The following is a 24,401-nucleotide window of genomic DNA, read 5'->3' as shown; positions in this document are numbered from 1 at the left end:
CAGAATAAACATCTTTTCCAAACAAGAACGAGATGCAAGATGTCCTGTTCTGATGACCTCCATTTTTTAACAAAGGAGTCTTCAAAGAACTTTTATTATTTGTGCTTATTGTCCTAATGTTTTTTCTTCTCAATTCTTTCTTTATACAGCTGAAGAGGACCACTAAGTGGTCGAAACATGTCCTGTAAGTGCTAATTTATATTCAATTTTGCCTGAGGCAATAATAAAGTATCGATTAGGTGGTTATTTTACTAACTTCTTGATTATATTCATCGATACGGTCATGAAATGGACAACTTGTAATCAGGATTACTGTCAATATTTTTCGGTAGGTAGGTAAGATAGGGGTTATTCTGCCCGAAGGCAGGTCCGAACCTCCGCAGAGGTGTTCCTAAGCCGGAGTTTACGTGCGGTAGGGTGGCCAGTTCCTTTCCGCTCTTCCATTCCCTTACCCCCACCAACAGCGCGTGTCAACCCATCCAACTCCTGACCACGCCCAATGTTGCTTAACTTCGGAGATCTTACGGGATCCGGTGTTTCATCACGGCTACGGCCGTTGGCATTTTTCGGCACTGACAGTTTTATTGACCGTGTAGCCTCTGCTTAACAATACACACACTGTTTCTTCAGCACTACCAGTTCACTCCCTTCCCGTCCTTTTCAGTACTACCTTCAACACTACCATTTCACTGCCTCTTCATTTCAGTACTCGATTTGGGCAGTGTTGATTATGTCGGGACACCATTTCTGTGCATGCGTGCACGTCTTTCCGCCACAGTCTAATATATACAGTCGCGAAGCTCTAATAAGAGGAAAGTTCATCCACTTGATAGCTGGAGCGACACTAGCATCTCTAGCGGCGAGGTAGAGGCAACTTGCTAGCAGACACCAGGGAACGAATTACTACTACAGTCTAAAATGATCATAATTTCTGAACCATTCTTGCAAATGATGTCCTGACAAGGTTATTGTAATCCTTATGAAATAGTGGAGGAGATCAAACAATTTAATTCGAGGAGGAGTTCCAGGATAATATCCAAATATTTATTTAATCTTAAGGAGTTATTTTTCTTTACCGCGGACTATAACATAAAATCGCTTCTAGAGGGCAACCGGTTCGAAATAGGTATATACCATCATGGACTTTTTTTGGTAGAGATTTTATGCTCTACAATTCGTACGCTTACACTTGGGGTCTATCGTTGACGGTTTAGGCAGTGTAAGCCAAGAAAGCAAGTGACTGACCATGGTAGAACGCTGGCCTTTTTAGCCCAACTTGGCAGGTTCGATGTCGGTCGGTCGCTTGCTTTCTTGGCTTACACTGCGTGAACCGTCAACGATAGATCACAAGTGTAAGCGTAAGAATTGTAGAGCATAGAAACCTCTACAAAAAAGTCTGGGATGGTATAAACCTAATTCGAACCGGTTGCCCTCTAGAAGCGATTTTTTGTTATAGTCCGCGGTAAAGAAAAATAACTCCTTAAGATTAAATAAATATTTTGATATTATCCTTAAACTCCTCACCGAAATAAATTGTTTGACCTCCTCCACTATTTCATAAGGATTAGAATAACCTTGACAAGACATTATTTGCATGAATGGTTCAGAAGTTATGACCATTTTAGACTGTAGTAGTAATTCGTTCCCTGTTGTCTGCTAGCAAGTTGCCTCTTCCTCGCTGCTTGGAGCGCTGTAGTCGCATCGGATGAAAAATATCATCAGAGCTTCGCGACTGTATATATTAGACTCTGCTTCCGGCCTATGTGGTTTTTCCCTGACCCTTCAATACATACCTTAACACTATCCAACCAACACAAACTTTGCCGTGGTAGCGAGTCTGACTCGGAAACCGGCAGATACTCCTTGTATCACTTCCCACTCTTCCCTGCTATCTCTTTCTTCTTCTTAGAAATAATAGCATGTCGGAGGCCATGTAGATTGAGTCGTTGGTCACGCGGGGGGAGCGGGCTTCGGGCCCCCCCCCCCCGAAAAAAAAAAAGCTGTCGTTGCCAACTTGCTCTTCAACGCTAACTTGTAGTGTGCTCAGTCGTTTATATGGCGTAACGAAGTAAGTAGTGGGGGATACAATGTGGCACGTGAGTGTGGGCGAGTTGTATGGGGAGTAGGAGCGGGTATTGAGGGCAGTACGAGTCATTAGTGGTGGGACGGAACGGTTCGGTTCGGAGCAAGTACTGTGACGTCATTACTCGGTTAAACCGAGTACAACTTTATAGCGGTAAATTTAAACTTTATATTGACATTATAAGCTACAGTTTACATCCATAAAGAAGATTATTAATTATTATCAGTGGTACAATCCTCCTACTATTTATTATTGGTTATTTGCACAATTTTTATAAAGTAATATAAATTTAACAGATAACGTAACAAAGAGTTAATTACAACTCTGTGCTTAATATGAGGCATATAAAGTAGACATAAATAAAGAAATAAACATACAAATGAATAAATACATACAATAAATATTAATGCATATGGATAAACGTACCGTATTCCATAATGTGATCATTGACGAAACGAAATCCAGTGCTTTGAAATGTGCCTAAACTCATATAATATCAAACATTTCATTTCTAACTATGTGGTAAGGAGTTAAAAGAAAAAGGTAACATCAGTATTGGAAATAAGTATACAAATGAACCCAATTCCTCATCTTGTAACAAGCATTAACATCAAGACACAACACGTTATGCACAGACAGTATGGGAAGTACCATTGGTGTTCTGTATTGCATGGAACAGGTGTTATATAGGAGGAATTTCCATTCAGAAATATCAGAGTTTCAGCTCGTTTTGCAGAAAGCGACGACCTTCGGTCTGAGAGAATTTATCCAGCACGTGAAAACGCCTCCTATGCGGGCCCAGATGTAGCAGGTACGCTAAGGTAAGCAAGAGCAAGTTCACTTAAGGGTCAATGAATATTGAAATTTCACAATCGCATTGTAATCGAAATCGACTTTCAACCTATTCGGTCGTGTTACGTACATTTAGTACGTGTTGAAGAGATGTTAAGTACAGAAAAAAATGGCCAACCGGACACCAAAGGAATCCGAACCCACAACCGCCCGACGTCGCGTTGGTAGCTCTACCAATTGAGCTATGTTGGCCTAGTTCTCTTTTGTTCTGTTGGAAAGGATCTAAGGGACGGGTCTGGCTCTATCCTCTTATAACCCTCAGTTACTGCATGTCTTCGCATACAAAAGTAGCCAAACTCTTATGGAACTTCCTTTTTTCCTGCACTGTCTCATTCAAACGTAAGAATGAAATTACTTCCACGATGTGCAACTGTATTTGTACCATGTCCTTACGATGCGCCCGCTTTATGTGATTCCATAAATTTGACATTCCTCCACCTGTACAATAGATCTGATTGCAAATTTTACAAGTAGCGGATTTTCTACCTGGACTGCTAGTAAAATACTGCCATGCTTGGGAGGACTGTCATGGCATTATTGCTTCTTTCCATTACATATATCGGTAGACAATATAGCACAACAACTTTAAACAAATTTGTATATTATAAGGAAACAAATAGAACAGACTTCTCAGTCTGGTGTCTGAACAACAGCACAGTGGTGTTGCGAGTGTAGCCTGGCTGGAAGGTATACTAAAGCGCCCGCAGCGCTATACGGTGTATTCGAGTTGAATCGGTGCTCCGCTGTGACGTCACGTAAACCTGAAGAACCGAGTTACTCTACAGTTCTACTCGCTCCGTCGCCACCACTACGAGTCATACGATGGCGGTATTTGAAGGTGCAGGGGAATAGAGTTAATCAGTTTGTTCGTAGAGAGCGCAGCATATGCGGTTAGAGATCATTTGTTTCCCAGAGGGCGTGTGGCGGAATAGTCATATGTTTTGAACGCGTGTTTAAAAACATGGTTGACAGCTTACCTGGAAGAGAACCTACTGTGAGGAGATATAGGGGGCAACACCATCGATATAAGAGCAAGATCGGCGACATTTGTCATTTCGACGAACTTATGCATTTCAGTGCGTGTTTTGAATGACAGCTGATAGATCGCAGTTCGTCTCAAGATAGCGATATGTTTTGAAACGAGGAGCCGTATTTTGAATGTTAAAGGCTGTCAAGAGAGCGTGCAGATGAGAGCGCGCGCTAGAATGAGTGACTCATAGCGAAATCTCACGGTAGTCATGTGGCCCGCTGCGCTATCTACCCAGTTTGCTTTCACACTTTCTTTCCAGATTTGAACACTCGGTTTCTGATCTTAACACTAGAGATTGTAGATAGGAAATCTTGAGATTCTATAAGTCTGCAGTAGTTTTTATATCACTCGGGGATCGAACCGTCGAACTGTCTGCGCTGCTAGGTCTATCTACTTATGTTCGCACCAAGAACGGCGCTCAGAGCGAGATCATGTGGTGATCACGTGCCCTGCTTCGCTAACCTTCGCTAAGTTGATCTTCATGCGTGATTCACTGTTTTTGCTGACTATAACACTCGATCTGTGATATAACTTGAGCCTATAGATTTGAACATAGAACTTCGAGTAGCCTACATTAATTCTTCACTCGAAGATCGATCCCTTGTCACACTCGAAACGCGAAAGTACTGAGACTGTTGGGTGAAAGAAGATGGCAGGGTGGATCGTGTAACATACCGAGGTCACGCTGTTTTAACATGTGTGTTTGACTCAGCTAGTTTTAAGACTGTGAGAGTGTTGCAGAATGCCAGATTCACCTGGGGACTTCCTGTTCGTTTCCCTAATCAGAGAAGATCTAATAAGAGAGGTAATGCCAGACTCGGCTGGGTTAGAAGAGATTCTGTTGAAGGCAGTGCCAGTGGCGGTTCGTGGCTGTAAAGTATGGTGGAGCTATAACCCGTTCGGTTTCGAGCGGCAAATGTAGAACTACGTGTTGTTTTTTGTTGTTTTGTACTCGTACCTCGTACCTGTGGCTGGCGGAGGGTCCAGCCCGTGACCAAAAATGTATAGGCCTACAGACCGGAGAGCTGTGTAACGTCACAGCGCGGCAACCATGTGGCTGCTTTTGATCTACAATGCAAAGTGGAGATAAGATCTGACCGGGAGACTAACAGTTATGGAAGCGCGGCACCCTCGGGAAGAGCTGGACACTTTGTCGTGTTTTCATTTACGACGCACAGTTGTTTACTGACGCTAGAAACCGAAAAAGTTATAGTACCGTAGTAAAGAAAAAAAATATTTACATTACTTGTTTTCCTTAATAATTTAACTCACCTATTTTTTGTACATCAAGTCGATCGTCCGGTCCTTTAAAGCTACAAACTTGTCGGTAATGTATTCATAGAATGGTTGTTTGCTTATGTAAAGGACGTGTATGCTCTAAAGGGCTGAAAATCCTTCTTTTTTCCAAACGATATTTGTATGCTAAAAAGCAAGCAGGGCCATCAAAACAACTTCTGTAGAGCTGGAGAGGAGCATAACCACGATCGTTTGAAACTAAGATTGTACGATTTACCGGGATGTTTCACTTCTTTTGTAGCACAAATTTGCAATGATTCAGTAAGGCGACTAAAACGTAGAACTTCATTCTGATGTTCGTTTCTCCAACGTGAAAATGGTGTTTCTAATAAAATACATACTATGTCATAGACAGGATACATCTATATATATATATAAAATAAGAGTTTTGTCTGTACATTGCTCATAATTTTTAAAAAAATGGTATTTCTGCATCAGTCATGTCCACAGTTACAAGGAAATGCACTTTTTATTTTTCCGTAATTTCTGTCTGTCTGAATGTATGTATTACACGCATCACGAGAAAACGGCTGAAGAGAATTTCATGCAAATTGGTATGTAAAGTCGGGGAATTAGTCGCTACAATCTAGGCCATACATAATTTTATTCACGCTGAGTGAAATAGTAGTTTAGGGGAAGGCCTAAAATATAATTTTTAAATATTTATGTTATTAGTGGTCGTATCTTAACTGAAATCAGTAGGCAAAGTCAAGGAACAAGTCCCTACAACCTAGGCTATAAATAATTGTATTGACGCTGAGAAAAACGGTAGTTTAGGGGAAGGCCTAAAATTTAAGTCTCAAATATTTATGTTATTAGCGGTCCTATCGTAATGAAAATCGGTATACAAAGCCGGGGAATAGTTTGCTATCATCTAGGCTATAGATAATTGTATTCACGCTGAGAAAAAAGATTAGTTTAGGGGAAGGCCTAAAATTTGTCTCAAATATTTGTTATTAGCGGTCCTATCGTAATGAAAATCGGTATACAAAGCCGGGGAATAGTTTGCTATCATCTAGGCTATGAATAATTGTATTCACGCTGAGTGAAATGGTAGTTTAGGGGAAGGCCTACAATTTTATTCTCAAATATTTATGTTATTAGTGGTGGTCTCGATAAATACTACATAACTAAAGTTACATAGCATTAAATTTCTGATCATTTCTGGTACGTAACACACTGGTTCATCATAGTATTCCAGCTATTCAATCCCTACTCTGAGGCACTGATTGGAATGATCAGTGAGCATATTTCACGGAATACATTGTTACCGTCCCAGTTTTGATCACAGAGATATTCATGAATTTGGATTTTTGTTACTCAGTCCATATCAGCGCCGAGTCACGAGAAAATAGGTAAACCGAACTTAATAAAAATCGGCATGTAAAGTCGGAGAATGAGGAATTACCGTCTACGCTATAAATAATTTTATAAGACTCCCTAATATCGCAGACTCGAAAGAAAACTAAATGTGAAGGACTACAATAGAGAAAGTTCATAAAATTGATCAACAATAACAGTTTATTGACCATTGTTTGTTGTGATGTGCGTTGTGTCTTCTGCTGCCACTCATCTCAGATAGGATTACTGCTGTGTACCGAGTTTTTTAAAATCTGCTTTACGTCGCACCGAAACAGATTGGTCTAACGGTGACGATGGGATAGGAAAGGGCTAGGAGTGTAAAGGAAGCGGCCTTGGTCTTAATTAAGGTTCAGCCCCAACATTTGACTGGTGTGAAAATGGGAAACCACGGAATACCCTTTTCAGGGCTGCCGACGGTGGGGTTCGAATCCACTATCTCCCAGATGCAAGCTCATAGATGCGCGCCCCTAACCACACGGCCAAATTGCCCGGTCGTAGGGATTGTAACAACCTGCCTGAATATTTCCGGGAAGTAGCTGGGGAGTTAGATAACATTTTTCTTCAGCATGCCATTCCTCTGGTTCATAAATGTTCTGATACTACTGGTACGTAACACACTGGTTCATCATAGTATTCCAGCTGTATGTTGCCTGGCCAAGGCGGTAAAGGCGTACTATGTTCGCCCGGAAGGATGTGGGTTCGAATCCCCGCCAGGAAGTCGTAAAGTTTAGGAAACTACGTTTCCACTTCCGGAGGTGCACATGGTCCTGAGGTTCATTCAGCCTACATCAGAAATGAGTACCAGGTTAATTTCTGGTGGGCAAAGAAGGCCGGGCATAGAGCTAACCACTCTACCCCACAAGTGCTGAGGTTACCTTCCACCCCTCCAAGGGCTTTCATTGTCTGTACGGAGATGACTCTCTCTCTGATGTTGACTTCAGTTAGGAAAACCACAAAGTCAGTCTTTCTGAGAATGCCGTAACGAAGCACAGGTACATCAGCTAGTGTTTAAATAAAACAGCACAACACTGCGAATGGACCACGAAGCGTAAGTACTCGTACTTCACACAGGACGGCGCAGGGAAGACGAAACATTCGGATCTTCCGGCAACTTTACTTGCACATTCCGCTATGAGGAAAGTACGCGGGTGACGTCACGCCGCCAAGGCCAAGCGGTACTTGGGAAGTAGAGCCAGCTGCGGAATATCTCGTCTTCACTCAATCTCACGCGCCGTACTGTGGCAGACAGCCGGCGCTTTCGCGAGTTCCCCTGGTTGTCATCAAGTGATACGAGCTCTTTGTGCTCCAAACGCCGTACAAAAAACATTTTCTTTACGAAAAAACCAATAAATGTCATAAGAAAAATAGATTTAAAAAAATCATTCTGGTAAAAATAAATGGTGAAGTGGAACTTCACCTACTTCATCTGTAAAGCCACCCTTGGGCAGTGCAGTATGCCAGACACAGCTAGGCACTTCCCATCTTATTTTTGTGTGTAGAGAAGACGATGGAAGAAGTAATGCCGAACTCGGCTAGTTGAAAGCATTGCAGTATGCCAGATTCAACTAGGCATTTGCCGGTAGTTTTTTCTATTCAGAGAAAGTACGATAAAAGAAGTAATGCTAGACTTAGCTAGTTGTAAGATTCTGGAAGGATTGTAGTATATTACTCGACTCTACTGTCTATGTACACGTTCATAAAGATACACACACACACACACACACACACACACACACACACACACACAAACTAGCTAAGGTCATAATACTGCCCTAGCTTTTTGAAAAGAGGTAGTAGTGACGGTCATTAACAACTGCTAACAACTGCGACAAATCACACGGGGCGTTATGAACACGTTGCAGTTTAGTATTCGAACGCTTTCTAACCGAATTTTAGAATCACAAGCAAATATGTGTAAGGATTGACATGATTATTAAGTAAACGTGATGGTTGTCCTTGCACGCAATAAATAAACTGGGGTCACTGAACATGGTTATTGCTTTTTTTTTTTGCTAGTGGCTTTACGTGGCACCGACACAGGTCATGTGGCGACGATGGGATAGGAAAGGCCTAGGAGTTGGAAGGAAACGACTGTGGCCTTAATTAAGGTACAGCCTGTGCCTGGTGTAAAAATGGGAAACCACGGAAAACCATCTTCAGGGCTGCCGACAGTGGGGTTCGAACCCACTATCTCCCGGATGCAAGCTCACAGCCGCGCGCCTCTAACCACACGGCCAACTCGCCCGGTAAACATGGTTGTTAACGTATGGCTGTGAATAATAAGTTTCAACGCATACGTCCGTCTTTGAAATGAAGAGGGGCAGCCCGCGTAAAACTAGATAGCATGAAAAAATATTTAATTTTGCTTTACAAATAGAACTCTGACACACGCTAGCATGTTAAGTTCACACGCAAGGTTCAGACGCACACGCTAGATCAGAGGTGCTCAGCTGGGCGCCCGTTGAGGCTGGCTAGACGTAAATGCGGTCAGCATACGTAGCAAGCATACGTCATAGTGAAGCGAGAGAGCGAACGCACTTGAGACTCGAGAGAGATATGGAGCGGTGACGTTCGAATGTGACTACGAAGTTCTCCTCACTACTCAGTGGAATGTTGATTGCAGTACCGTACAGAATTAAAAAAAATGCCATAAAACCGACCTTTTTAAGATATTCCGGTTTGGTTCATACAGCGCTCTATATAAACCGCCAGTTTTATTTTCTTATATTTATACATTCAAAGAAAACTGGCATAATTTTTTCAATCACTTTGTTTTCAGTCATTACTGATCTGCATTTAGGGCAGTCGCCCAGACGCAGATTCCCTGTCTGTTGTTTTCCTAGTCTTTTCTAAATAATTGCAAAGAAATTAGAAATTTATTGAACATATTCCTTGATAAGTTATTCCAGTCCCTAACTCCCCTTCCCACAAAGGAATATAACTCCCCTTCCCACAAAGGAATATTTGCCCCAATTTGCCCTCTTGAATTCCAATTTTATCTTCATAGTGTGATCTTTCCTACTTTTTAAAAGACACCACTCAAATTTATTCGTCTACTAATGCCATTCCACGCCATCTCTCCACTGACAGCTCGGAACATACGGTGCCACTTAGTCGAGCAGCTCGTCTCCTTTCTTCCAAGTCTTTCGTCCAAACTTTGTAACATTTTTGTAACGCTACTCTTTTGTCGGAGATCACCCAGAACAAATGGAGCTGCTTTTCTTCAGATTTTTTTCAGTTCGTGAATAAAGTAATTCTGGTGAGGATCTCGTACACTGGAACTGTACTCTAGTTGGGGTCTTACAGATACATGCCCTCTCCTTTACATTCTTACTACAACCCCTAAATATCCTCATCATGTGCAGAGATCTGTACCCTTTATTTACAATCCCATTTATGTGATTGCCCCAATGATGATCTTTCCATATATTAACACCCAGGTACTTACAGTGATCTCCAAAAGGAACTTTCACCCCATCAACGCAGTAATTAAAACTGAGAAGACTTTTCCTATTTGTGAAACTCACAACCTGACTTTTAACTCCGTTGATAATCATTGTTTGTGTTACAACGTACACAGACACAGGGTTTGAGCGTACAAGCTACGATTTACAATTCCTCGGATGTAAATTGCAATATTTCCATTTATAAAGTAAAATTCCCGTCATTCATTTAGCAAAACGTAATATATAATTTAACAAGTTTATTGTTTGATTATTTATAGTGTTACGTGACTTTCACTATTCACTGAATTTCTGAAAATAGTATCTAAATATTATCAGCCGTCCGATGATGACAACAGCTAGCCTCTAAATGGCGAGTGTGTTTCATCATGAGTGAGGACATAGGTATTTGCCATCCAAGATCCAAGAAATACAACACATAGAAAATATGTCTACCAAATAAATGTACAGCATGCCTTCAAATAAATAATCTGATAACTGATGTTATTCCCGGAAAGCATGATTGGATTGCCACAGTTTATCCACTTTAACTCCGTATTATATTACAGATGTATCTAAAAGCACCTGTTAAAATATAATAGTGAAAATTATAGTACAAAAATATTTGAGGTTGTAGGCCTATAGCTCTTTGTTGTATCCGGTCAAAATAGATGAACTGCAATGGGCAAAAATAACTTATTCCGTACAACAAAAATTGAAAATGACGTGGGTTTCTGTCCTATTTTATTATTATTATTATTATTATTATTATTATTATTATTATTATTATTATTATTATTATTACCTCCATTTCGAACCTTTATATCTTCGCTGTGATCGAGACTGACTGGGAGAACTTCAACTTTCAGGGCCTTTGACGTAACCACAACGTCACTGTGGCTGAATAGCACATGCTTGCTCATTGGCTGCCTGCCCGCCCTCTTACAGTGTTGGGCACTCGCGGGTAGAAATGCCCAGAATAATCACGTAGGGTATAGAACAAAGGAGTGAACAAAAACAAGATCCATTTCTTTACGTAGAAATCCTTCACCAAACGACTATTAATATTTAAATCGGTTTGCTCGCGAAGGGGCGGTTTGCTAGGCATTGATTATTCGCCATTGACTACAGCATTATGATACAGCAGTTATGTCATCATACACCGATAAAATTGAAATAAGAAATGCGATGACTGGAATGTAGAGTGTGAGCTTGTTTAGTTGATGCGAGCCTTGACCTGGATAACACAATGCTCACCCACTTTCCCTAGCTGCAGCGGTCACACACTAGGTATCGTAATCACTTCATCACCACCCAGCGCTCGCTGTCTGATCTCATCCCCATGTGCTGGTGGTGTCTTGGCAGCGTAGCATAGTTCTTATGTGTACTATTTTGGGACATTTACAGTTGAAGGTTAGTTCTTTTAATTTCTTACTCTGAATCAGAGGGCCAACACGGGCGTCTTGGTATCCCAAAACACACTGTACTGCTTTTCTTTTTTTCTGGATTTTGTTCTTTCTTTCTTTCTTTCTTTCTTTCTTTCTTTCTTTCTTTCTTTCATTCATTCAGACGATTGTCAAGTAAATCGGTAAATTGTAATAATTGTAAAGAATTTCCATTAAGTACTTCGTAACATACGAACCACACATATAAATGAATGAATGAATGAATACCACGGACCTACTACGCTGGCGTAGCGGGGTGGGGGGAGGCGATACTCCTACGTGGCGCGTCCCAGGTGGCGGATAAGGGGGTCCTAACCGGCTTGCCGGCGGACTTGAGGAAAATAAAATGCCTCTGGCGGACCAAACACACAACCCCCTGTGGGTGGGGGACGCAGACGAAGAATACACCCACGGTATTCCCTGCCTGTCGTAAGAGGCAACTAAGAGGGGCGACCAAGGGATGATCAAATTAGAACTATGATACTACTTGTAATTAGTACCATCACGCAGGGAACACCATGGGTCGCTTTTACTTGTGCGTAGTACCACTATGTTAGGTACCAAATAGGTTTGCGATTAGTAGCAACAGAGTGCGTTGCCGGTTTCTACAGTGCCAGTGATTAGTACCACTTTAGGAGCGATGCTATGGGTGAGCGACACCATGGCTCTGGCTTGCTTATGATTAGTACCATATGAGGAACACCAAGGGATAGTGCGGGTCCCTGTGGTTAGTACACGTATGTGATGAACACCATAGGTTTGCGTTGCCTGTAAATGGTGCCGCAATGTGCGAAACACCGTAGGTCTGTATTCCATGTGCGAATTTCATTACCTGTGAGTAGTACCACACTGTGTGGAATGCCGCGAGTCTACGCTACTTTCGAATAGTACTGCAACATGACAAATACCATGGTTCTACTTTCCTAGCGATAAATACCATTATGAGGGGCCGATGACTTGGATTTTGGACCCCTTTAGACTAAAAGCATTATCGATTGTATTAGGTTATAGACGCACTTTCTTGGTCAGCAATACTATTGTTTCACGTCAGTTTCTGTGCATGCAAGACATTGCGGGTCGGATCCCCTGATTAATATCCATCCATTCATTCTTCGTCCTCACGTTTTGAATTCTGATCACTGGAGGATTTTAGATTTTTAATTTGTCATTCCATTTCGTCTCATTTCGTACCATTAGGGGCCGATGACCTAGATGGTCCCTTTAAACAACAAACATCATCAAATAAATAAATAAATAAAATAAATAAATAAATAAATCTTGCATTAAGTCGTTGTACTAGGAGAAAGTTACTGGATCTAAAATGTTTATCAGATCTTGTATCTTCAGATATCTTTGCGCATGTTTAATGAACAGTCGTTACATAATTATATAAGCCAATTTGTTCATGATTTTATATTGTGTGTTTGCCGTACATGCTTCAACACTGTTCATTTCTATTCCATTTTTAGTCTCCATGATTACATATGGAAATGTCGAGAACTTGAGTGGCGTGTTGCCAGTGAGGGTGACTGCATGGTCATCTGATACATAAGTCTAAATTTTATTGGCGAGAACATGTTACAAATTTATATTTGCCGTCTTTACTGTACGCCTGCTGTCAAATGAAATGCGGGGATGGTGTTACAAATGATGTAATTTTTTTGCGTCTTATACAGTATTTCGAGATGTAAGGAGAGACCTCGAATATTGAAGGAAAGTACTCGAATACATTCACAAGATAAGCAGCGTTAAAGTGAAAAAGTATCGTGGTGGTCATTTTTGTTTTTAACGCTAAAAAGAAGAGAAAATAGAAGAGATCCGATCATTCGAAGAATAAAGGTATTTGCAGATACTAAGAAATACCTGATGATGCTTGTTGTTTAAAGGGGCCTAACATCGAAGGTCATCGACCCCATCAAGAAATACCAGTACCGTATATGATCGGGAGGTTGTAAATCGTATTCCATATAATTTTGAAATTGCTTGAGAAGAATGACGCACAGTGGTCTGGATTCACAAAAAAAAAAAAAAAAAAAAGGGGGGGGGGTGGACAAATATTTTCCATTAAAAAATTGAAATAGGTTTGTGTAAAATATTTCATTGAATGTTAATTTGAAGTACATTTTAGTTCATTAAACTACTTGCAGTTAAATATTTATTCATCCTCTGATCCAGATGTGTCGGCTTCTTTCCCTTCGTCCGCACTATCCTTGGATACCGGATTAGCAGTAATCTATGGAACAAGTCGAAATTGTTGTCAATTTTTGAGGATTTTCTGTTAAGATCTTCCCGATATTTTCTTACGTCTTTATTTCTTGACTTAAGGCTGCTTCTGTAATGGAAGATCCTTGGGTAAGTATTTTGTGGAGGGTTGGAGGCATGCAATACCACGGACGTAGCTGTACTTGGTGTTTCGCAACATTAGGAGTTTAATTCTGAAGTATTACTTTCATGACGAGATGAAATTTCTTTTACGTTTATTCCATAACTAGTTATTAACTCACAGTTTACCACTGTTATTTCGAAAGCTACCTGAAGATTAAAAAAAAAAAAAAACCCTCGGGCGGTGTTGCAGTCATTGGTGGTTCCATATCCAGGCTTCGGAATATCAATTAGAAGACCTAATCTGGTTCCGAATGAATCTTGCATTATAATAATAATAATAATAATAATAATAATAATAATAATAATAATAATAATAATAATAATAATAATAATAATTTGCTGTATTATTATTATTATTATTTCCGATGAGGCCTGCTAAGGACCACGTGCCAATTTCAATTCAGTTCTTCATACTTTGTTGTTTTCTCTTCCGCTCCTTCCAGTATTCTTTAATCCTTTCACTATGCTGTTTCCTTCTGTCCTCGGACCACTTCGCACCAGGCTTCTAGTTCAATCTTCCTTGGAATCCTTCCGTAATTACTACGCTCTTTCTAAAAGTTTATCTGCCCATAGTTTCCTCTTCATATTATTTCTTTCTAAATCTTTCTTTACTTCTTAAATCCAGCCAGTTGTTGCCTTTTTGTCCCAAAGGTACTTGAAAATCCTTTTTGTTAATCTGGAATCATCCATTCTGTAAATATGTCCGAAAAATTGCAGTCTCCTTTTTCTTATGGTTTCTGTCATGTTTTCTGTGTTCCTGTATATTTCATCATTAGATCTTAATTTCCGTACTTCTATTGTTTTCACAGGGCCTTTGTTTTTTTCTCTCTCATAATTCTCCTTTCTATACTGCTGATAATAAGAGTTGGTGTCTGACAGGTAAGGTTGGAGGGAGGAGCACTGCACGTGCCATTTCACGATGTTGCCACATTCCAGCATTCCTTTCTACATACTCTTACCCCTCGCTTCCGGCTCACTTGTTCCCTCCTTCATTCTGGCCGCTGTGATCTGTTGTAGACTACCTGGTCAGGCGGTGTCGTCCCATTTGCGATCACTCTTATACAAACAATCAGGTTCTTGACAGTGACAGGTTTGGCAACTCCCAGCAAGATGAGCTGGCCTGAAGTGTTATCTCCATGGCAACCGCAGTCGCCCCACCCTCGTTTCCATGGCAACCACACAGCCACTCCCTTTATCCCGCCTCGGCAGGCAGTAAACGGACCTCCCTCTAAGAAATGTCAGACACTAACTCTTATTATTAGCAGGATAGTACCTGAATTTTATCTGATCCATAGTTTAGTACCAGGCATTCACTTGCATATAAGCATTCCGGTTTCGCCACTATAGTGTAGTGCCTTATTTTAAGATTTTTAGATAGACGCTTTTTGTTATAAAAATTATTTGTCATACCATACGCTGTTTCCATCTTGTGTACCCTTTCTTCTACTGCAGATTTGTCTAAACCATTTTCTTGAATTATTTCTCCCAGATATTTGAATTTCGTTACTCTTTCTACTGGACCAATATCTGTTGCCAAAAATTTTGGAACATTCTTGATGTTCGTAATAAATTTTGTTTTTTATACGGAGATTCTCAAACCTGTCTTGTTGGCTATTTCTTCCAAGGGATTGATTTGTGTTGTTGCACTTGTTAGGTGTTCTGACAATATAGCGAAATCGTCTGCAAATGCTAGACAATGTATTTCAATGCCTTTGTTTTTTCCCCCCAACGTTACCGGCAAAATGTCATGCTCTTTAAGCTTTACGTTCCAAATTCTTAAAATTTTCTCTAAAACACAGTTGAATAGAAGTGGTGACAGACCGTCACCTTGCCGTACCCATGTATTTATCTTAATAGGTTTGGATATCTCACCCATAAATTTCACCTTTGAAATTGTGTCAGTAAGGGTTTCACGTATTAGCTTTGCCAATTTAGTTTTCACTCCAAATTCACGAATTGTTTTATCTATGGTTTCTCTATCAACCGAGTCAAAGGCCTTTTTTAAAATCTACAAAAGTCACAACAGTGTCTTTTGAATTCAATGTCCTATGGCGAATAATAGATTTTAAGTTAAATATTTGTTCTGAACAAGATCTACCTTTTCAAAATTCAGTTTTATACTCGCCCAGTTGCTTGTGAAGTGATGTTTCTACTCTGTTCAGCAATATTTTTGAGAGTACCTTGTATGCAATTTGCAGAAGAGAGATGCCTCTATAGTTATCAACCTTTTGTTTGACCCAGTTTTTATGCATTGGGTATTAGAGCCAATTTCCATTCTTCTAGAATCCTCTTTGTTCCCTAAATATCTTCAAAGATTAATTGCAGCTTTTCAATGATTTTTGACTGAGACCATTTCAAAAGTTCAGGTGTTATAGAATCTTCTCCACTAGCTTTATTATTTTTCAGATTGTTAATTCTTTAATTTCTTCAGCAGTCTTCTTCCAGATTTTCAGTTGTTTGAGAGAATTCCAACTTATGGTCGGGTTCAGGGCAGTGCTTCGCAAGTATTTCATAATTCTCAGCATTGCTTAGGCCAAGTCTACCATTTTTCATCTGTGAAGCATATGCTGCGCGCTTGATACCCCTTTAACCGACTCTTAAAAGTCTAAAGGACGTAGTGATGTACATGTATGCCGATGACATTTTCATAGGAGGGCCAATCCTACAAAACGTCCAAGATACACTCAATAGACTCGCGGAATTCTCAATTAATACTAAGAAGACAGTTCAAATGACTTTTCGGAAAGAAGGAAAGAATGTATCAAAGGACCAACTGTACCTAGAAGGAAACAAATTAGCAATTGTGAACCAATTCAAATACCTGGGCATTTGTCTCCAGACGACTCGGACCACCTTCTCTATACATGTTAAAGAAAAAATAACAGCAGTGATTAGAGCCATGAAAGGCATTCCAAACCCAGAAAAATTGTCTCTGTCCATAGCAATGAAACTTTTTCAAGCGAAAATAATACCAATTTTGAAATATGGAATAGAAATTAGATGGGACTATTTAAAAGTACGTGATCTGGAAACTCTAGAAAAAGTGAAGGCTTCATTTCTTAAGAGAACACTTGGTGTTTCACAATTCACTCGATCCTATATGTCCTAACGAAAGAAGACTATCTAATTCAAGAAATCAGAAATACTATGCAGCTACCATCAACGATTGCCCTCCAAAATGCATTAAGAAAGCGAGAACAAAAACGAACTGACATTTGGTGCGAGTTTTATGCCACTGATGCCATGACGGATAAGGCGTGGACACAGTGTAACTACGAGTTAGGCATGTGGTGACCCGGTATGCTTGTCACGGCCTCCATCATGTAGTCTGCACTAATAAGAGATGACATGATCCTTGTGAATCATGTGTATGCGAACTGTATGGTGAAAGTTGTCGCATATATCACTTGCAGTTTTGCAAAAAGAGAAACAAATCATCGTGTACTTATGCTAAACACTGATGCACATTGTGCGCAATTCTTTTAATAATAATAAAAGTCTGGTAGAGGTATAGTTGGTCTTGGGCTCGCTGTACTTCACCGTTCTTTGACGTAACCGGGACTTCCGACATTTGCTTAGATTTATAACGAAGATTTCTTTTTAACTGAATGTCTTCCATGTGATACTATATATGATGTCAGAGATGCTTCAGTTTATTCAACCTTGACTCTGTATAATAGTTCAACTGCATGTCGAGTGTTGACCAGTGTCAGAACATGTTAGCTGTAGGCTGATACGCGGTGTTTGACAGAAGAGAATATTATTTCATTGCCGCTGGCGGAGGATTTCAGTACGCAATGGCTCAAAGAATGATTGCTAGTTTAGGACTGGTAATGAGTTTTATATCTTTATGTCGCGCGGTATATATAAAACCAGTTGTAATGTGGCACGGCATGGATGACAGCTGTTGTAATCCGATAAGTCTCGGGAGAATAAAGGATATAATAGAAGCTACCTTTCCTGGGGTGTATGAGAGATCGTCGAAGATAGGATCATCGGTTGTTGAGGATGTGAAGAGTGGCTTTTTCCGGAATGTTAACGATCAAATGAACTTTGTGTGTAAGCAGTTAGCAGCTGACCCTAAGCTTTAGCAGCTGCCCTAAGCTCCAGGATGGCTACAATGCTATTGGGTTCTCACAAGGAGGGCAGTTCCTACGAGCTGTTGCGCAGCGTTGCCCTACGCCAGTCATTTTGAACCTTGTGTCCATGGGAGGCCAGCACCAGGGAGTGTGTGGATTTCCAAACTGTAACTACTTCAACAGAGTGTGTAATTACATTCGCAAGCTCCTGAACTATGGGGTTTATACCAGCTGGGTTCAACAGGAGTTGGTTCAGGCAGAGTATTGACACGATCCTTTGAAGGAAGACGAATACCGCAAGGCCAGTATATTCGTTGCCGATATCAACAACGAACGTGCTATAAATAAAATGTACGTCACGGACCTGTTGAAACTCAGAAACCTTGTACTGGCGAAGTTCAACAACGATACTATAGTTACACCGAAGGAAACTGAATGGTTTGGTTTCTGTGTGCCCGGCCAGGCCAACACGACGTATACCATACAGGAGAGTCCACTTTACAAGGAGGACCGACTAGGTTTGCAGAAGATGGACAATGAAGGCAGGCTGCAACTCATAGCCATTAACGGAAACCATTTGCAGTTCAGTGAAGATTGGTTTGTGGAGGAAATTCTTCACAAATATTTTAAGTGATAATTGCCGAAGCACGAGCTTCTAGGAGAGGTGGAAATTAACTCGAAAGTAGGAGAATGTAGTAGAGATAGCTAGTTGTTTTGAAACCAGTGGCGTCTTCTACTTAACTGTACAGTAGTTTTATTGTCCATAAATACAATTGAAAAATTGCAAAGGATGTTGAAGTGGGGGCAAACGACCTTGATTTTTTACCCTTTATCTGATTGTTGTTTCAGTAGAAATTACTTTTCTGAAAAATTTTCTCAAAAGTCTTGTAGAAGTTTCGAGAGTTATTTTTAACAAATCTGTCTTGCAGGTCAATAAGTTGTGATTTTTCGAAAGTTCTTCTAACTCCCATTATTATTCTAGCAGTGTCTTTCCTTTGCTGTTTGAATTGGTCATAATGCCCAGTCTTTCCAGAGGATTTAAACTTTTTCCATTGTTTTATTCTCTCTTGTAATGCATCTTCATATATTTGATTCCACCAAGGTTTCCTTTTAGGTTTGACTAGTCCAGATGTTTTTTGGGCTGCATTGGTTATTTCTTTAGATAAATCTTGCCACTTCCCATAATGAGATACTTCTATTTCTTCCTGAATTATTTCCAATGTTTCTTGTAAATTTGAAGTCTGTGTTATATTTGTTTACTCTTTCCCTTCTTCTGTGATTTCTGTTGGGTAACAATTTTAGTTTGATTTTAGACAAGTAGCGATCGGAATCAAATTCTCTGCTTCTTACTGCCTTGACATTCATCATTTCTTTCATGTTTCTTATGGATACAGCCACATGATCCAGTTGAAATTCACCTAGTAATGGATTTGGAGAAATCCATGTTTTAGCTTTCCTTGGCAATTTCTTGAAGAAAGTTGATATCAACTTCAGCTGAAAATTTTTACAGATGGTGTATTCTCATTCCATTGATGTTTGTTCTTTGGTGTGCGGCGTATTCTCCCACTATTGGTCTATAAATTCTCTCTCTTCTTACTTGGGCATTGAAATCGCCAAGTAATATCACCACATTTGATTTTGGAATTTTAGATAATTCATCATCCAGGAGTGTCCAGAATTCTTCTACTTTATTTGGGTTCTTTTTGTTGTCTTCATTTATTGGTACATGACAGTTAATAAAAGTATACATTTTATTGTTGCAGTTCATTGTTAAAAGAGATATCCGTTCTGAGCAGGATTTGAATTCATAATTTTAATCGCAGATTTACCTTTAAAGATTCGATCATCTATTGTTTCTGTCACATTCTCATCCAAAAATCTTAGCAGATTTGAATTTCATTTCTATCTAGAAGTAGTTTTGATTCCTTCTGTTTACCAACCTTCAACAAAAGAATTTACATTCAAAGTGCCTGCAAAAAACTTCTGTTTAAACTTAAGTCTGGACGGATTCGAAGGATGCTCCAACTCATCTTTATTGCAGAGGTTGGGACTCCCAGAACCGTAGGTCTCGATGCATTGCATAACGCAATGGTGGATTTCTCTTCCGAGCTGTCTCCTGGGGTAGTGCTTTCTTTCAGCGCCTTTTCCATTCTGCGATTGAAATTGTATGTTTCAAGGGTAGGAATAACATTCCAAAGTAAGATCAAATTGTTAGTCTGAAATGATTGTTTTTCGTTGTTGACTCCACTAGGTTCTTCCGCGCTCTCAGCCGTTGAGAAATGAGATTCTTCTTCCGCCTGTGAGACTGTTGACCGTTTTTCCTCTTGACTTTAGTTCTTTCGCGGGTGGTTTTTTGGCATTGCCTTATTCACACCTGTCCTGCATATCTACAGGAACTTCCCCTATCGTGTCGGGGTTGAGCTCCCCCACCCCATTGTCTTATATGGGGTTACATTTAGCCCCTACTTAATTCAGAGCCAACCCCCCCCCCCACAAGCTAACCAGGCGCGGATTATTATTATTATTATTATTATAATTATTATTATTATTATTATTATTATTATTATTAGTTTCGAATAAGTCTCGATTGCCATCTTTCACGCTCACTTTCCACTTTTTAAAGCCCAGGCGGTATGGAATATACAGGAGACATTCAAGAAATCGGATGTGGGCATGCGGAACTGAAGATCCAAATTCAAGCTATAAACTATCGACGGGCTTTTGTGCCATTTTTCGTTGATTGTTCATTTCTGAAATTTTACTGTCAACGAAGCACAGAGGGATGGCAGATGGCATTAGCTCTGGTCACTCTTTCCATTTCAATCAATCAATACTGATCTGCATTTAGGGCAGTCGCCCAGGTGGCAGATTCCCTATCTGTTGCTTTCCTAGCCTTTTCCTAAATGATTTCAAAGAAATTGGAAATTTATTGAACGTCTCCCTTGGTAATTTATTCCAATCCCTAACTCCCCTTCCTGTAAATGAATATTTGCCCCAGTTTGTCCTCTTGAATTCCAACTTTATCTTCATATTGTGATCTTTCCTACTTTTATAAACGCCATTCAAACTTATTCGTCTACTAATGTCATTCCACGCCAACTCTCCGCTGACAGCTCGGAACATACCACTTAGTCGAGCAGCTCTTCTTCTTTCTCTCAATTCTTCCCAACCCAAACATTGCAACATTTTTGTAACGCTACTCTTTTGTCGGAAATCACCCAGAACAAATCGAGCTGCTTTTCTTTGGATTTTTTCCAGTTCTTGAATCAGGTAATCCTGGTGAGGGTCCCATACACTGGAACCATACTCTAGTTGGGGTCTTACCAGAGACTTATATGCCCTCTCCTTTACATCCTTACTACAACCCCTAAACACCCTCATAACCATGTGCAGAGATCTGTACCCTTTATTTACAATCCCATTTATGTGATTACCCCAATGAAGATCTTTCCTTATATTAACACCTAGATACTTACAATGATCCCCAAAAGGAACTTTCACCCCATCAACGCAGTAATTAAAACTGAGAGGACTTTTCCTATTTGTGAAACTCACAACCTGACTTTTAACCCCGTTAATCATCATACCATTGCCTGCTGTCCATCTCACAACATTTTCGAGGTCACGCTGCAGTTGCTCACAATCTTGTAACTTATTTATCACTCTATAGAGAATAACATCATCCGCAAAAAACCTTACCTCCGATTCCACTCCTTTACTCATATCATTTATATATATAAGAAAACATAAAGGTCCGATAATACTGCCTTGAGGAATTCCCCTCTTAATTATTACAGGGTCAGATAAAGCTTCACCTACCCTAATTCTCTGAGATCTATTTTCTAGAAATATAGCAACCCATTCGGTCACTCTTTTGTCTAGTCCAATTGCACTCATTTTTGCCAGTAGTCTCCCATGATCCACCCTATCAAATGCTTTAGACAGGTCAATATCGATACAGTCCATTTGACCTCCAGAATCCAAGATATCTGCTATATCTTGCTGGAATCCTACAAGTTGAGCTTCAGTGGAATAACCTTTCCTAAAACCGAATTGCCTTCTATCGAACCAGTTATTAATTTCGCAAACATGTCTAATATAATCAGAATGAATGCCAGTTTCTGATCAGGTTTTTTTATATTGAGAATGGCCGGAGCTGCCATCAAAGCCCACAATAAAAATTTAAAAACCCACCTTCTGCAGATTTCATCTCGTTTCCAAAGTTGATACTGAAAAGACGAAGATTTGCAATAGCAGAATAGATTTCCGGTGGGAGATACATGCGATCCCATTACGAGACTACTTCCAAAGATAGGAACACTATTGACGTATCAACCAAGGGAGGAGAGCACTTTGATGGAGATAATGCGAAATACGTTTTAGGGAAGCTCCATTAAAATAAATTGGAAATGGATGTACATTAGCAGTGTAGTATTGAGCTTTGAACCCCCGCCCCTATCTTTTTTCATCTTCTGTGCGGGTTATGATAATGCACGTGGATGCATTTCTTGTCAAGATACAGAAAATGAACTGTAAATTCTATCCAGATCGGGCGTTGGATTACATTCACGATGCAGTTTTTGGCTCTTTGTCTCTTTTGAACATATTGCTAATATTTCTACGATAAACGAGAAAGAATGCTGAAGTATTATGCGTTCAAATACCTTTAAATACTGCCTTGTTGCAAGAGATTAGTTGGCTCCTAGACAACGCTCGTGAAAAGTTTCCTTAGGTATCGTGTGATAGCAGGGTGTACGAAGAAATTCTGAAGAATCATCCACAGCTACAGTTGTCAAATTTTTGGTACGGTTGCTCTGGTACGGATAATGATGATTGTTTTTTTTAAAGATCGAAACCCACCGGGCGAGTTGGCTGTGCGGTTAGGGGCGCGCGGCTGTGAGCTTGCATCCGGGAGATAGTGGGTTCGATTCCCACTGTCGGCAGCCCTGAAGATGGTTTTCCGCGGTTTCCCGTTTTCAACCAGGAAAATGCTGGGGCTGTACCTTAAGGCCACGGCCGCTTTCTCATAGGCCTTTCCTATCCCTCCGTCGCCATAAGACCCATCTATGTTGGTGCGACGTAAAGCCACAAGCAAAAAAATAAAACAAAGATCGAAACAAGGGGATTTTCAACCCATAGATGCTACTGTATATTGTGACTACAGTTAATGGCTTCTATTGTTTTTAATCAGTTTTTTAACCGAGAAAGAAAATATTGGTAGAAAACTTCAATCGATTTGAGAATCCCGATGTAATTGCTCCAAATTTTTGCTTTTTAAAATTATTAATAGACTTATGACGAGAAGTAATTAGCAATGAGATGTGTTTAATATCACTGCTGTCGGTACAAGATGGGTTTAGCATCGGAATTTTGCCCTGAAAAGCTTGTCTGTCGTGCCGTTAAATCTACTGACCCAAATCTCTCACATTGGTACATTCTTAAATGCCAGCCGAACTCACTGTACTCGATCTCGTAATCTTGATTACAGGAGCCGAGCGCCTAGATAACTGAACTACAACTGGGCTGTATCTTGAAGATTTGAAAATTGTAATAAAATTATATTCGTCTTCTAAGAGACTGGGGATTTGTGAAGAATGTTCTGCATATTTGAAACAGGTTATCCTTGAACTTGCGTGACTTATTTCATCTGGGGAAAAACATCCATAGCATTGTCACAGCTGGGAATTCTATCAGACCAGTGGTGGGCGTTCACAGCATGTCTCCTTGGGTTATTTACATGTCGGAGGGAATGCATCCTGTTACGTGGAACGTTGATTGATAGTGCGTTAATTGAAATTGCGTGCTTTTAAGTGGACAGGTCGATACTTTACCACCATTTATTATTATGAAGAAGGGCGTAAAACGACTTTTCGTGGGGTTTTGAGGTAGATCTTGTTGGAAACGTTCATCTTATTCTTACTGTATGTTCTAACGTGCTCTTTCGAACTATACTGAGCCATTGTGTAGTGTGTGAAAACATTATAGGCTGGAGGGACTTTGCAGTTGTGACTTCAGTTGTATTACAAGAATACCGGTACTCATGCGTGGGAAGTCTCTCTGTAAAACTTCCTGCTAGGTTTTTCGACTGTCAGTGAAGGGTCTTAAAATCAGTTCGTTTGAAATAAAGTGTACGGTCCTAACACTGTTATTCACTCAGTTATTACACACACACACACACACACACACACACACATCTTCTTTATAGACCTATGCCCTTCAGCGTTCAGTCTACAAGTCTCTGTGAATTAACTAAATGCCCCCACAATCCTGTTATTTGTTACTAGCTCTGCACACCTCTTTAATATTTTCACGTTCCAGGCCGTATATTTTCCCATCGCTTTATCCTGGAGCTGATAAGTTTTAACTGTCTTCTAGCCCTATTTCTGTTCCGCATGCGTATTGTTTTCCTAATTAAAGGTACATGCC

At 40.1% G+C, this 24,401-nt stretch overlaps 1 protein-coding gene and 1 pseudogene across 1 annotated transcript in view; both read left to right on the top strand.

The window, feature by feature from the left end:
* The window catches only part of nudC (nuclear distribution C, dynein complex regulator), a 332,523-nt gene that overhangs the window by 157,812 nt on the left and 150,310 nt on the right, over window positions 1-24,401 (top strand). The gene's annotated exons all lie outside the window — the stretch shown is intronic.
* On the top strand, window positions 17,694-18,612 carry LOC136857300 (palmitoyl-protein thioesterase 1 pseudogene; annotated as a pseudogene).

This window comes from Anabrus simplex, chromosome 1 (genome assembly GCF_040414725.1).
Source record: "Anabrus simplex isolate iqAnaSimp1 chromosome 1, ASM4041472v1, whole genome shotgun sequence".
NCBI classification, from domain to species: domain Eukaryota; kingdom Metazoa; phylum Arthropoda; class Insecta; order Orthoptera; family Tettigoniidae; genus Anabrus; species Anabrus simplex.
This window is presented reverse-complemented; position numbering and strand designations above follow the sequence as displayed.